A 14,201-nucleotide genomic window follows, 5' to 3' on the forward strand; every position below is an offset into this window, starting at 1 on the left:
ATCCACCCCCTCCATTTCATCCCAAAACCCATCTGGTCCAACCAAGGCCTCCCAGTTCACATGGTCATAAGCTTTTTCAATATCAAGCTTGCATACCACGTTGGACTTCTACTCTTCAACCTGCTATCTAGGCATTCATTTGCAATAAGCATTGAATCCAGAATCTGCCTTCCGCCAACAAACGCATTTTGAGTCTTAGATATGAGCTTGTCCAAAACCACCCTCAACCTATTTAGCCAAGACCTTAGACAGCAACTTGTACACGCTACTCACCAAACTGATGGGATGAAAATCCTTGATGTTAACGGCATTACACTTCTTAGGAATTAAAGTGATAAACGAAGCATTCATAGACCTTTCAAACCCAAAGTGTTTGTGAAAATGAGCGAAAAAATCCGTAACATCCTTTTCCACCACACTCCAACAAATGTGGAAAAAAGCTATGGTAAAACCATCAGGACTAGGGGCTTTATCCCCCTCCATCTCCCTTAAGACCTGGGTGACTTCCTTCTTCGTGAACTCCTTCTCTAACGATAACTGCTCACCCTCTTCGATACAAGCAAAATCTAACCCATCCATGGTGGGACACCCCACCTCTATTTCCTTAAATAGTCCTTGATAGAAAAGAACTAACTGAGAGCGAACATCAGGTTCATCCTCATAAAGAATACCATCCATCTCAATCCTTTTAATTTGATTAGCATTTCTATGAGAGTTTGCTAATTTGTAAAAGAACCAAGTATTATTATCGCCCTCCTTCACATACAAGGCCCGAGACTTTTGCCTCCAAGAAATCTCCTCAAGAGAAGCCAATTGATCAATGTCACCTTTGATTTGTAGGTGATGGATATGATCCTCGTTTGAAAGACCCACCAACTCCTCTCTCGCATCTAAACCCATCAGCTGTCAGCAAGTTCTTTTTGAAAGCCAAAGCACCAAACTCCTCCCTATTCCATTTTTTTAAAATCTACTTTCAGAGCCTTTAATTTTTGAGCCAAAATGAAACTTGGAGAGCCCGCAAAACTGTATCCATCCCACCAATGCTTTACTATCAACAAAACCCTCTACTTTCAACCACATATTTTCAAATTCAAAGGCACTTCGACTACGCCGAACAACACCAGCTTCCAACAAAAGAGGGCAATGGTCAGAAAGAGCGCGGGGAAGCACCCGTTGGGATATATCAACGTAGTGTTCCTCCCAATCAAGAGAAACCAATGCCCTATCAATTCTTGACATAGAGGGGACACCAAAATCTCTAAACCAAGTGAAGGAGGCCCCCTCTAAAGGTAAATCAACCAAAAAATTATTCTCAATAAAATCCGAGAATGCGAACATAGCAGGGCTAAAAGACTCACAACCAATCCTTTTACTAGGGAACCTGATAATATTGAAGTCACCTACAATACACCAAGCCATAGGCCACTTGGCATGCACCTGGGATAACTCCTCTCATAAAGTAGACCACTGACCATTGACATTAGGACCATACACACCTGTACAAGTCCAAACAAAGTCATCCACCACTCCTCTCAATAACATTGACCGAAAACTGTCCAACCATAACATCCAACTTTTCAAAGACCCTCTTATCCCAAATCAGCAAGACCCCTCCCGAAGTTTGCACAGCATCCAAAACAGCCCAATCAATAAAAAGACTACTCCATAAACTCCACACAAAAGCAACATCACAAGAAGATACTTTCGTTTCTTGAAAACATACAATCTCACACTTCCACTTTTTTAGCAAATTCTTACAAACCACTCTCTTCTGAGGATTGTTAAGCCCCCTTACATTCCAAGAAAGTAGTCATAGAGTCATTTAAGACAATCAACACCCCCTTTCCTATTCCTAGCAGAGACTCCATCGTAATTAACATAAAAAAATAAGCCCCATAAGCTCCCTGAGACCTCTTGTCCTTGAGTTTGCAGGTCACTTAGACACCCCTGCATCGTTGACCTTGAGACATTCCTATTCCAAGATGTGAAATAGAGCCAAACATTGAGCTTTATGTTTCACTATAGGAAACCCATCATTTTACAAAAAATTTTCAACAGTGAAACCCAATTTGAAGGTGGCCCAGACTCCGTCACCTGTTTTCCCTCGATAGAGTCCCGAGCCAAAGGTTCCCATCGAGACAAAGGTTCACAATCCAACACCCAATTATCCTTCTCACCAAAGTCAAAACCACTGACATCCACCCCACTGGCTTCCCACGAGAGAACGTGTAGCCCAAAATCTGGCTGAAAATCCCCAACGAAATCCACTAATCTACTACTCCTTCTTCGTGAGCTTCCCCTTCCCCAACCTCAGCTTCCAAACCAAAACCCAAGCCTAAGAGAGGGGAAAATCTATTATGATCCACCCATGGTTGCCGACACAAGATCGGCGACCCCTCTTTCAACATAGGAGGCTGAATTCCAGCCATTGCCGAGCTAAGCACCAGATTTCCGGTGAACCTAGCGTGCCACCTACCTAACCCCTGAGTTTCCTCGGCATCGGAGCCCGAGAACCCAGAGAAGGCAGCCTTGCTGGAGTTGGGAATGCCTAAAATAGAACTACACCTTGCCGCCAACTTTTTTCCGTTCACCGGAGTGTCCAATACTCTCATCGGCGTCAACCCATCGTCACTCAAGCTCGCATCCAGTTGTCCCGGAGGCAAAACCTGAGACTCACTTACACCCAAGGCTACGAGATCAGAATTTCCTCGCTGCCTGTGGTCTGGGTTTGCCAAAGATTGGCTTTGACGTGGCCTCCAAACAGGTTTGGGCTTGATGTAATTAAATGGGCCGGAGTTACTAACCTTTTGAAAATTCTGAATAGTGGGCTTTTTAGGTTGCACCTCTTTTGGGCCCACTTCCTTAACTTCAGACCACACAACAGCCCAATTCCCATCTAACCCACGCTCCATACACAAAATCGTATCCAAAGTCAACTCAGCTTTAATACCTTTATCTTCAATCCCATCTATTGTTGACAAAATCTTCGCCCCCAATTTAATCTCTCTGTCCTAGAGTACTATCCTTGCAGGTAACCCGGTTAACACGGCTGGATTCTGACAAAATCTTTACCCTAGGAGCCTCCCTCTGTCCTAGGATACTTTCCTCACTGTTATTAGGGGACTGACAGACTCTTCACCCCAGGTTGCTCAGAATTTGTATTTTGAATCAATACATTTTTTTTTCTTCCCTTTATCACCTCTGCCACCATTGTTAAACCGTTTCCCTGCCACCACCGACGCAAAGGATTCTGAGGCGTCTCTAAAAATACCTGTGATAGCTTGCTTGGGAGCTAGAGACTCCGGGGCTAACACCTTCCTCAGGTGTAACCCAAATCCTCTCCAGCCACTCCCTGTACGTCTTCCCTTCAGGCACCACTATAGAACCCTTACGACGACCATGAGTGAGTTCCGAAATTAACAAGAAAGCTCCGTGAGAGTGGGAACCCAACTGAAGAATAAAGCATTTGTCCCCCTCACGGCAAGATTTTGCAAACTGCCCACTGGACTGCCCAGAGATCAGTTCTTCCACATTGAACAGCAGTCTCTTTGCACTTCCTTTTCCCATAAATATTGACCTGAGATAATCTCTGCCTCTCTCGTAAATACGCAGCTGGTAAAACATACCACCTTCCTCAACTGAAAACTCAAATGATTTTGATTCCACGAAGAAAAATACAGAGCCACCCATATTGAATCAAAAGTTTTGAACAAGATAGACAAGCAGACACAGAGTAAAATATATAAAGAAGTTGCATGAAAATGTTCAAGACTGATTTCTCAAACAAATTCAAAAGTTTATCAGAATAACTCTTCCATCTCTCTTTAAGTCTTCCCTTCCTTTGGAGTGGTTTTTTTGGGGCCTATTACTATATATCATCTGTTTATTATTCCGTTTCTCTTTCCTAACTTTAATGCAAATTCTTCTCTAGTGGTATGGGTCTAAATTTTCGAGTTTTGGTTTTAAAAAGTAGAAAGCAGGCAGAACAATAACATAGATCATATAAAGTATGTGGTCTCCTCTCCATATTTTGCTAAGTTTTGTTATGACATATGCTTTTCATCTTGATGCAAGCTCTTATAAACTACTTTATCAGCTCTTATAAAACATATATTAGAAGAATGATAGAAAATTTGGGCTTTCAAAACTTTTGCGTCATCTATAGAAGAAATCAACACAAGTTAAAGACTATGATTTTATATGCATTATAGATTATATCTTATTTGGGTCATGATGATTTGTCATTAAGAGGTTTCTTGGACATAGTTACCATGGTTTTGGTTTTAATTACAGCATGTAGTTGTGTTTTTTTTTCATGTATTGTATATTGTGTTTCTCACTTGTTGCTGTATTTATTCCCAAATGCTTCAGCTTAGCCCGTGGTCCTTTTGCTCCCTTTGCAAATTCAACAGCTTGCAATTCATGAGGTTTGTTTTTTGTCAACCTATCATAACTTGTGAGCCAGGCCTTGCTGTCAGCCTATTGTAATAGTAATGATATGATTGTGCTTCTGATTTTAATGGATTTTATCTAGAATTCACCTAGATTAAAGATATAATTCCGTTGTAGTCGGCATAGAGAGGGGCTCACTATTGTGACAGATTATTTAAGCATGGAAAGCTTAAAAGCTTCTGCAAAATTTTCAGAAAAAATGTGAACTATACTTTTATTCCACCCCCAGTGTCCTATTTCAATGGTACTTTGTTGTTTTTGGTTGATGCTGCTAAAGTGGATAGTCATGTCTTGCCCTGTTGCTTTACTCTTGAGACTCATTGCTTTTATAATTGAATTTCTATTTATTTTGTTTTATTTGTTTATTTTGTTTTTTGTTTTTTTGTTTTTATTTTTTGTTTATTTTGTTTTTTGCTCCCTTTATATTTAATGCACACTAACGTGTTTCTTTTAATCATCAATCTCTCTCTCTATATATATATATAAGCAAATAGCCTAAAAATCTCATGTGGGAGTGTATGAGATCTTGCTACGTGATGCTCTAATTTTGCATTTATATATATATATTTTTTTTTTACTATTAGCCAAAAATTCACATTAACTTATTTTATGGTGATCTCATTAATGTATCTTTAATTGACTAAGCTTACATCACACATTTCTCTATTTTTCATGTCTTTTAACATACCCACTGTTTTAGTATTTTTAAAAAGTAAAAAAAAATAATAATTAAGGACTAATAGTAATAGCTAACTAGATAAGGCCCTGAAGAGAAATAGAGAGACTCAAAAATTTTGTGGATTGTTAAATAAAATGCACTGTTTCACTATATATTACCAAAATAAAAGTTCTGAGACTGACAAAACATTTGAAAGATAGAGAAAGAGGAATCTAAGGGGTCACTACCTCTGTTATACAGGTCTCCCACTACCATTAAGATGCTGAAACCCCTATGAATAAGTTTGTTTTCTTTTTTCTTTTTAAAATCAGGGGCTTAAATATAATTTAGGTTTGGGTAATTTGGTTAGATAATTTTTGTTTTGGGTATATAATAGAGAGAATTTTTGGTGTGTAAGGTAAAGTCATATTTTATCATGATTTAATTTTAATCATCTATAAGATGCATGTATACACACTTGCCCATATCATGTCTTAATGTCACTCTATCGATGAGTAGAAGACAGTAAGAGAGTTGGATATACTTTCATTTCATGGTATGAAATATTTGAGTACAAAACAAATTAGTTGATTTTCATGGTTTTGTTATTCTTTTGCATTTATCTTTGGTTTCATGATTTAAAAAAATAAAATTAATCTTATCTTGAGAAGGGAACTAATTTTTAATATCTTAAAATGTATATGTTTTTTACTCTAATTTAGTTTATTTTTTCTTATAATATATGTACAATATTTTCAAAAACTGTTGTACATAACACCACTAAGGCATGAGAGAATGCGTAAATGGTTGAATTTGAACTCTACATGTGAGCAGTTGTGAGGGAAGGGAGAGTAGGTGTTGGCTAAGAGATTTTGTCTTGGTTAGTGCTAAAGGCGTGACTACTTTGGGAAGGTAGTGAGATTTACATTTGACATGGTACTCAAGCAATCACCAAAAAGGGACATAGTGACTTTTTAGGGTTTAAGGCTATGAGAACATCCCTTATTGGTTGAATGCATAATGAGTCACCTTGGAGACACGTGTACCAATCAGAGTATTCCTGATGTCCCTATTGATGACCAAGACTTGTCTCCCAAACAGTGGCAAAGCTATCTACCTACAGGTCCTAGTGCCACTTTGGCGCAGTTCTTATCTCTTAGTCAGCGGATAATATCACAGCTATGTAAAGATCCAAAGGAGAGAATATGATAACTTGGCATGTGTCCTTTGTACTTAGCCATATTCCTTAGAGTATAAGAGGAACGCGTAGCTGTGTTATTAGGGCAAGAACCCAAGTCGATATTTTGAGATGAAAGTGGAGAGTTGGTAGGAAAGAAAGGCAACTTCATTGTAAACTAATATCTTTCTCATACATAATACAAGCTAAGCCGAGCAAGAATGTTATGTTCTTGCTCAAATCGTGGTTTTTTATCCCTCCTTTAGGGTTTTCCACGTACATCCTATGTTGTTTTGATAATCAGCCTTTTTTTTTTTTTTTTTTTTTTTTTTTTTTTTTTTTTTTTTTTTTAAATGTGCGTCTTTTTCATGTCGTATCATCACTTTCTTTATTTCTTATTTGAGTGTCATGTCAAAACTTGCATCTTTTCGAGCTTTCTCATTGTAACACCTACCTCACTTAAATTTAATTTAATTGCTTCTAGAGTGAAATTCATGAATTATTTAATTTATTTTGAAGGTGATATTTTTTTATATTATGATATCTACAAAGAAAATAAATAAAAGAAGATGTAACGTGAGAGCTATTTTTTTGGATTATTCATATTAAACTTTTAGTCTCCTTATTAGTTAAGGAAAATGATAAGAGATTAAAACCTATTTGGATTAGGAGTTTAAGTGTTATTGGATTTCTTTAGAGTTTTAGCCTATCTAAACAATCTTAATATGAGTTTTAGTAGGAATTAAAGTCTTGGAAGCTTATTTAAGTTTTATAGGTTTCTTAAATGCTAAAGAGATAAGTTTTAGTGTATTTTAAATTTCAGCCCAGATGAAAACAATTTTAATGTGTAAAGCTGAAAGGTAAAATAGTGTAATTTGAGAGAGAGAGAGAGAGAGAGAGAGAGAGAGAGAGAGAGAGAGAGAGAGAGAGAGAGAGAGAGAGTGCAAAAATACAAGAAACAAATTCTGCATCCGTGTGGTCAGGTATATGTCTCTCTCAAACGAGAAAGTATACCATGCCTTGATAATACCAACTCAATATCTGTTTTGGTATTTCTTATCCAACAGATGAGTGACACTTGTTTCAAAACACCACATCAGACTACTGCAATAAATGATTAATTTATCTTCTCGATAGTATAGAAGATTGTGATTAATTTATTAGAGTAGTCTGATGTGATTTTTTGAAATAGGTGTCACTCATTTATTGGGTAGGAAATACCAAAATAGATGCTGAGTTGGTATTATCGAAATATGGTATACTTTCTCCTCTCAAATCTTCATGGAAATAACCTACGTTGCTAGAGTAGTTTAATAGATTTGCTTTAATATTCCATATGAACTCTTGAATTAGGCGATAAGCTCTTGAGTGATTAGTTGCTAGAGTTTACGCATGGTAGCGGGGCTGGTCTTTTGAATCTTGTAATCTATATCATGGTCAAGTTTCTAAACTTTTATCAATACATGCTTCAGGTCACTACATCCTACGGGTAGGAATTATTTGGTAAATCTATTGTATTTTTTCTATCGCTTACGGGTAGGAAAATCCTTGGATATTATATAAATATTAGATTAAATTTCTAATAGTCAGTACATGCTATAGGTAGCTATGTCTTACGGGTAGAGATTTCTATGGATGCTATAAATATATATATATATATATATATATTTATTTATTTATATGGATCTCATAGAGTATTTCATGGTGGCGTTGAAGTGTTATCTGAAATCCTAAAGAAAATATGAATCTAACACTTAACTAAACAATGTTTGTATTGATATTAACCTATTAGGACTTGATGAAAATATTGGTGAGCCGCCAACATGCATATTCTCATTAGATGATATCCTTACATGTACTAATACCTCTTTTAGCCTTAAAGACATAATAGTAGTAAGGAGAAGTAATATATTATGAAGGATTGTAGAGATGTTTAAAGAGTAGTAAATTATTAGGAAGTGTCCCTTACATCCTTATGGTATGTGGATTAATTATATAATTGTGTTACTCATTTACTTTTAGGTGTGGAGGAAGAGCTCATTTGATTTTGGATCTAGACTACGAGTATTAGCAACTAGAGGTAAGTGGAATTCAAAATATGACGTCTTTCAGGACGTATATATTTATATATATTTTTGGTAAAAATATATTTATATATACATAATTGCAAAAGTGAATTTTCCAAAAACTTATACCATTATCAATGCTTTATACATACCTGAATTTTATTATTTATTGTATATTACTTTGAAACTGTCTACGTTAAGAATGACTCAAAACTATATTTTTGAGAAAGTCTTTGTTATATGATATATGATTGGTATCAACAATATTGTAATAAAGTAAAAATGTTTTTAAACGATCAACTAGACAGTATGCAACCTTTGCCAATACAGGGTTAAGTGTTGGTCTTCAGCCAAAGTAGTGTTATTGTGGTGTGGTGCAGTGTTATCGTTTGCTCTTCGGAGCCAGTGTTATTGTTTGCTCTTTTGAGCCAATGTTGCCTCTTTGAGGTTAGTGTTATTGTTCCCTATGGGAATCACCCACCGAGTGTTTATCAGTTTCTGTCTTTGTCTAGATAATATTTAATGTTTTCTATATCAAACTACTGTTTTATTGTTATTGATCTTTATATGTGGAAAAATTGTTTATCGTTATAATATATTGTTTCTACTTATTCAGTGTAATTTTTACTAAGTAAAGTGATTATTATTTTTATTTAATGATTACAACGTAATAGTTAAATGTTTTATTCTTGACAGTTTTACAAAGTATATTATATTACTGTTAAAACTATTTGTAAATGTTTTGTAAAGTTTATATTTTATCAATGATGCTATTGTTTTGTTTTGAAAGACATCCTTATGTTATGTAGTCTTTTATTGAGCTTCTAGCTCACCCCCCTTTTCTCCACCCTTTCAGATTAAAGCAATGGAATATATTTTGGTGGTAGATCATTGGAGCCATAGATTGAAGACATTTTTTGGAGCTATGTTAGTTGATGGATTGTTTTAATATATTTTCTTAGGATGGTGAGTTTGGCATTTGTGGAACTCTTTGAGATTGTATTAGGAGACTTTATTGTTAAAGTTTTTGTTTTTATGGATTTCATAGGAAAGATTTTGATGGTTTGAAGTTTATTTGTGGATATTTAATTACGCTTTGTTCCATTATATTATTGTTGATTATTTATAAGACAAGTCGTGCATCTAAATCCTTAGTATGGGTTTGGGGTGTTATACTCATGTAGATGTACTGTTAGATAACTTATTTCATTCCTATAAATAAGCTCAAATCTAACTTGCACGTACATTTTTAGCGAATCTGCTGGGGATCTCTGGTTATTTTCCTTTTTAAGGGTGTTTTGTTGGGTTGTACATCTCTGTTTGTAGTCACTTTCTCCATGCCTCTAAGGAAGAAGGTGGTTATTGGGATATTGATTGGTGTGGGTGAGAACCATCGGTCAAAACCAAGTATAGATCATATATCCATGCATTCTGAAGGCGCAGAATCTTCGAGTGGGACTACTCATCGTGAGAGCAGGGATATGATGGCTGCCATTGAAGACCTTCAACGTTCTTAAGCTACTATGTGGGCAGAGTTTCAGTCCTTACGTTAGAAGACAACTATACCTCAGGCTCATCAAGGTCCTCGGGGGTTTCCTTATCTAACTAGGGAAGGCATACATGCTATTCTATTTGTAGCCAAGAAGATATTTAGTGTTGTTTATGTTGATACCAGGCCTCTTTATCCTGAAGAAATAGTTGGGAAACCTTATCCTGCTAACTACACACCTCCTATATTCCCTAAGTATGATGGCATAATAGGGAGCGCTGTTAGATAACTTGCATCTAAATCCTTAGTATGGGTTTGGGGTGTTATACTCATGTAGATGTACTGTTAGATAACTTATTTCATTCCTATAAATAAGCTCAAATCTAACTTGCACGTACATTTTTAGTGAATCCGCTGGGGATCTTTGGTTATTTTCCTTTTTAAGGGTGTTTTGTTGGGTTGTACATCTCTGTTTGTAGTCACTTTCTCCATGCCTCTAAGGAAGAAGGTGGTTATTGGGATATTGATTGGTGTGGGTGAGAACCATCGATCAAAACCAAGTATAGATCATATATCCATGCATTTTGAAGGCGCAGAATCTTCGAGTGGGACTACTCATCGTGAGAGCAGGGATATGATGGCTACCATTGAAGACCTTCAACGTTCTTAAGCTGCTATGTGGGCAGAGTTTCAGTCCTTACGTTAGAAGACAACTATACCTCAGGCTCATCAAGGTCCTCAGGGGTTTCCATATCTAACTAGGGAAGACATACATGCTATTCTATTTGAAGCCAAGAAGATATTTAGTGTTGTTTATGTTGATACCAGGCCTCTTTATCATGAAAAAATAGTTGGGAAACCTTATCCTGCTAACTACACACCTCCTATATTCCCTAAGTATGATGGCATAATAGGGAGCGCTAGAGAGCATATCAGACGATATGTAGATGCTTTGACAGCTCGCTCTCACGACCATGAGTTGAGGCTTAGAGAGTTCTCTAAGTCTTTAGAAGGTCGAGCTTTTACTTGGTATACCAGTCTTGCACCAGGATCAGTTCTAAGTTGAGACGATTGGGTAACGCAGTTCATGAAAAAGTTCTTTGCTTTGGAGGAAAAGTTCACTTTGTTAGATCTACAACATGAGAAGCAAAGGGTGTTTGAGGGATTGCTAGAGTATATTCATAGGTTTTGAGATCTCTCTTTACTTTGTTATGATTCTATAGAGGAAGAAAGGCTGGTGAATGTTTGTATCACAGGTATGTTGTATAAATATTGGCCTTACTTAGAGAATCTTCAGATCTCTAGTGTTACAAGGCTTGTGGAAGCTGCAAAGAGAACAAGTATGTCTGTATGGAAGCCTTCAAAAGGTTCAACTTCAAAAATTGTGAGTGCTCCTAGACAACCGTGGAGGAGAGAAAACAAAAAGGTGGAGGTTGCTGTGACAGAAGAACCTAAGAAGGTGGCCAAAGGAAAGAAGAGGGACAGAGGTGGCATTCCCCCTCCTTTTATTGTGTCCACTAAAGAGTTGCATAGCATCCTAGAAGCTTAGGTGAAAGATGGTGTAGTGATGTTCCTAAATGTAAGCATGAACCTACAGAAGAGGAAAAACAAAATCCATTTTATTGTAGATACAACAGGAGATGTGACCATCATACTATGGATTGCTATGCTTTGAGAAATATTTTCCATGATAGGGTAGCCAAGGGAGATTTGATTATCAAAGCTGGGAAGAGAGCTAGCCCAAAGATGCATAGACCAGAGGTGGCAACGACTTTCTTTATAGGTCATGAGAATCTTATGCAAGAAGTAGCAGAAAACATGGCTAGCAGTAGCTCAGTCTTGCCACCATTGGTAGATGAAGAAATGGTAATGAGAATTCAGCAGGAGGATAAAATAAATTCATTTCTTGAAGGAATAGGTCTTAGACCCATGGTTAGAAGAGAAGCAGCCCAAGCCTTGACCAGGGTGATGGAAAGGAATCATGTAGTGGTCTTTGTTGAAGGAAGTTTGATGCAATTGGCATACTAGGAAGCAAGAGATTCAGACACCTTTTCAAACAAAGATCTAGTTAATCGAGTTGTTGATGGTGATAGACCTTTATATGTCATTGCCTTTTTCGGAGCATCTCGAATCAAAAGGGCATTGGTAGACATTGGTACATCCACTAATATTCTATCTCTCCCAACTTTCGATGCCTTGGGAATTTCAAAGGAATGAATTATTCTAAAGCCAATGCAAGGAGCAAGAATAGGAGCCTTACAGCAAAATACTCTTGGGCATGTGTCTTTGGACCTTAGGGTTGGGCCGATTCAGGCAACTACTCTCATGTATGTGATGGAAGGGAATACATCCTACCACATCATCTTAGGCCATCCATGGCTAAAGGTGTATAAAGCAATGGCTTCCACATATCATCAATGTGTGAAGGCCATTTGGAGGAACAAGTCGTTAGTCATTAAGGCCACCAAGATAAGAAGGGTTACCGGGCTTGATGGTCAGGTGGTATATGAATTATGATGGTTAAAGAAAGGGGATGAGGAGGATGGCGAGTCTAATTCCCTTAATTCGACATAACAGCTAGAGGAAGTTCATACAACTGAGGAGTTTGTGAAAGAAGCTCCTGAGTGTATGAATGATGGTGTTAAGAATGTGCAAGAAGAACTTATTGAAGTCAACCTGGGTGATAGAGAAAAAGGTAAAAAAATGGTAAATATCAGCAAGAATATGTTCAAAAAAGAAAGAGGAAAGTTGGTATTTTTGTTGAAGGAATACAAGGATGTTTTCGCTTGGAGTTATCAAGAAATGCCAAGTCTAAGCTTGAACTTGGTAGTGCACAAGCTAAAGGTGGATCCTAATGCAAAACCTGTGAAACAACCGCCAAGGAAATATCGTTTGGAAGTGGAGGAAAAGATAAAGCTTGAAGTACAAAAGCTTTTAAAAGCGAGATTCATTGAGGAGATCAAATGCCTGAGCTGGTTAGCTAACATAGTCCCTGTAAAGAAGAAAAATGGTCAGATAAGAATCTGTGTAGATTTTTGGGATCCCAATAACACCTGTTCAAAGGATGAATTCCCATTTCTTAATGTTGATATCCTAGTAGATGTAGTGGCTGGTCACAAGCATTTCTCATTTATGGATGGTTATAGTGGGTATAATAAAATCCTTATGGACCTAGTAGATGCCTCGAAAACTGCTTTCAGGACACCTTTTGGGAATTATTTCTATAGGGTGATGCCTTTTGGATTGAAGAATGTAGGTGCAATGTACCAAAGAACCATGACCATAATCTTTGGGGACATGCGGCATAAGTAGGTAAAAGATTACATTGGTGATCTTGTGGTAAAAGTGAAGAATCCTTTTAAGCACTTGGTGCACCTAAGACAAGTTTTTGAAAGATGCAGAGAGCATAATTTGAGGATGAGTCCTTCCAAGTGTGCCTTTGGAGTATCTTCAGGGAAATTCTTGAGATTTCTTGTTCATCATAGGGGGATTGATTTGGACCCTACAAAGGTTGAAGCAATAACCATTTTTAGCCCTCCTATGACTCTGAAGGAGTTAAGAAGCTTTGTGGGAAATGTTTCTTACTTAAGAAGATTCATTCTAGCCTCTCCTCAGATCTTAAAGCCTCTCATGGAGCAAACAAAGAAAGGGGTAACTTTTGTATGGTGCGATCAATGCCAAAAAGCATTTAAGAAGATTCAGATGATATTGGGGGATCCCCACACCATGATGGCTCCTGTACCTGGGAAACCCTTGCTATTGTACATAGCTAATACCGAGCAATACTTGGGAGCACTGTTAGCTTAGGAGCAGGAAGGGCTAAAGAAGCCAGTGTCTATATAAGCAGGCTTATGAAGGGACCAGAGTTAAGATACTTAACAGTTGAGAAGTATGTTTGTCTTTAGCCTTTGCTGTGATGAAATTCAATCATTACTTTCTAGGACATCGTGTGCAACTGGTGACTAAGTGTAATCCCATGAAGTATCTTTTGACATGCCTTCAGTTATCAGGAAGAATGGGGCAATGGGCCATCCTGACATTGTGCATTGAGTGCATATGGCCAACCGCCATCATAGGCCAGAAAGAAGCTGATCTGCTCGCTAATTTTCCTAGGAAAAATTATTTTTTACCCCCTCAATAGGAAATTATGGTGATAGAGGAGCAAGTGTGGTCGATGTATTTTGATGAGTCATCTACAATTCAAGGAGGGGGGATGGAAGTAGTCTTAAAGTCACCAGGGGAAGAGCATACATTTGCCTATAAATTACACTTCCTTTGCTCTAACAATGAAGCAGAATATGAAGCCTTGTTGGTAGGGTTGAAGGCTACCAGAAGGTTAAGCATAAAACGGTTGAAGGT

General features: G+C 37.4%; 1 long non-coding RNA gene across 1 annotated transcript; it reads left to right on the forward strand.

Annotated features, from left to right (window-relative positions):
• Positions 1–4,350: 4,350 nt before the first annotated feature.
• On the forward strand, positions 4,351–9,422 carry LOC115989571. The gene is made up of 3 exons (XR_004092000.1): positions 4,351–4,427; positions 8,310–8,367; positions 9,210–9,422. It is a non-coding gene; the product is annotated as an uncharacterized LOC115989571 (long non-coding RNA).
• Positions 9,423–14,201: the final 4,779 nt, after the last annotated feature.

Source organism: Quercus lobata, chromosome 5 (assembly GCF_001633185.2).
Source record: "Quercus lobata isolate SW786 chromosome 5, ValleyOak3.0 Primary Assembly, whole genome shotgun sequence".
NCBI classification, from domain to species: domain Eukaryota; kingdom Viridiplantae; phylum Streptophyta; class Magnoliopsida; order Fagales; family Fagaceae; genus Quercus; species Quercus lobata.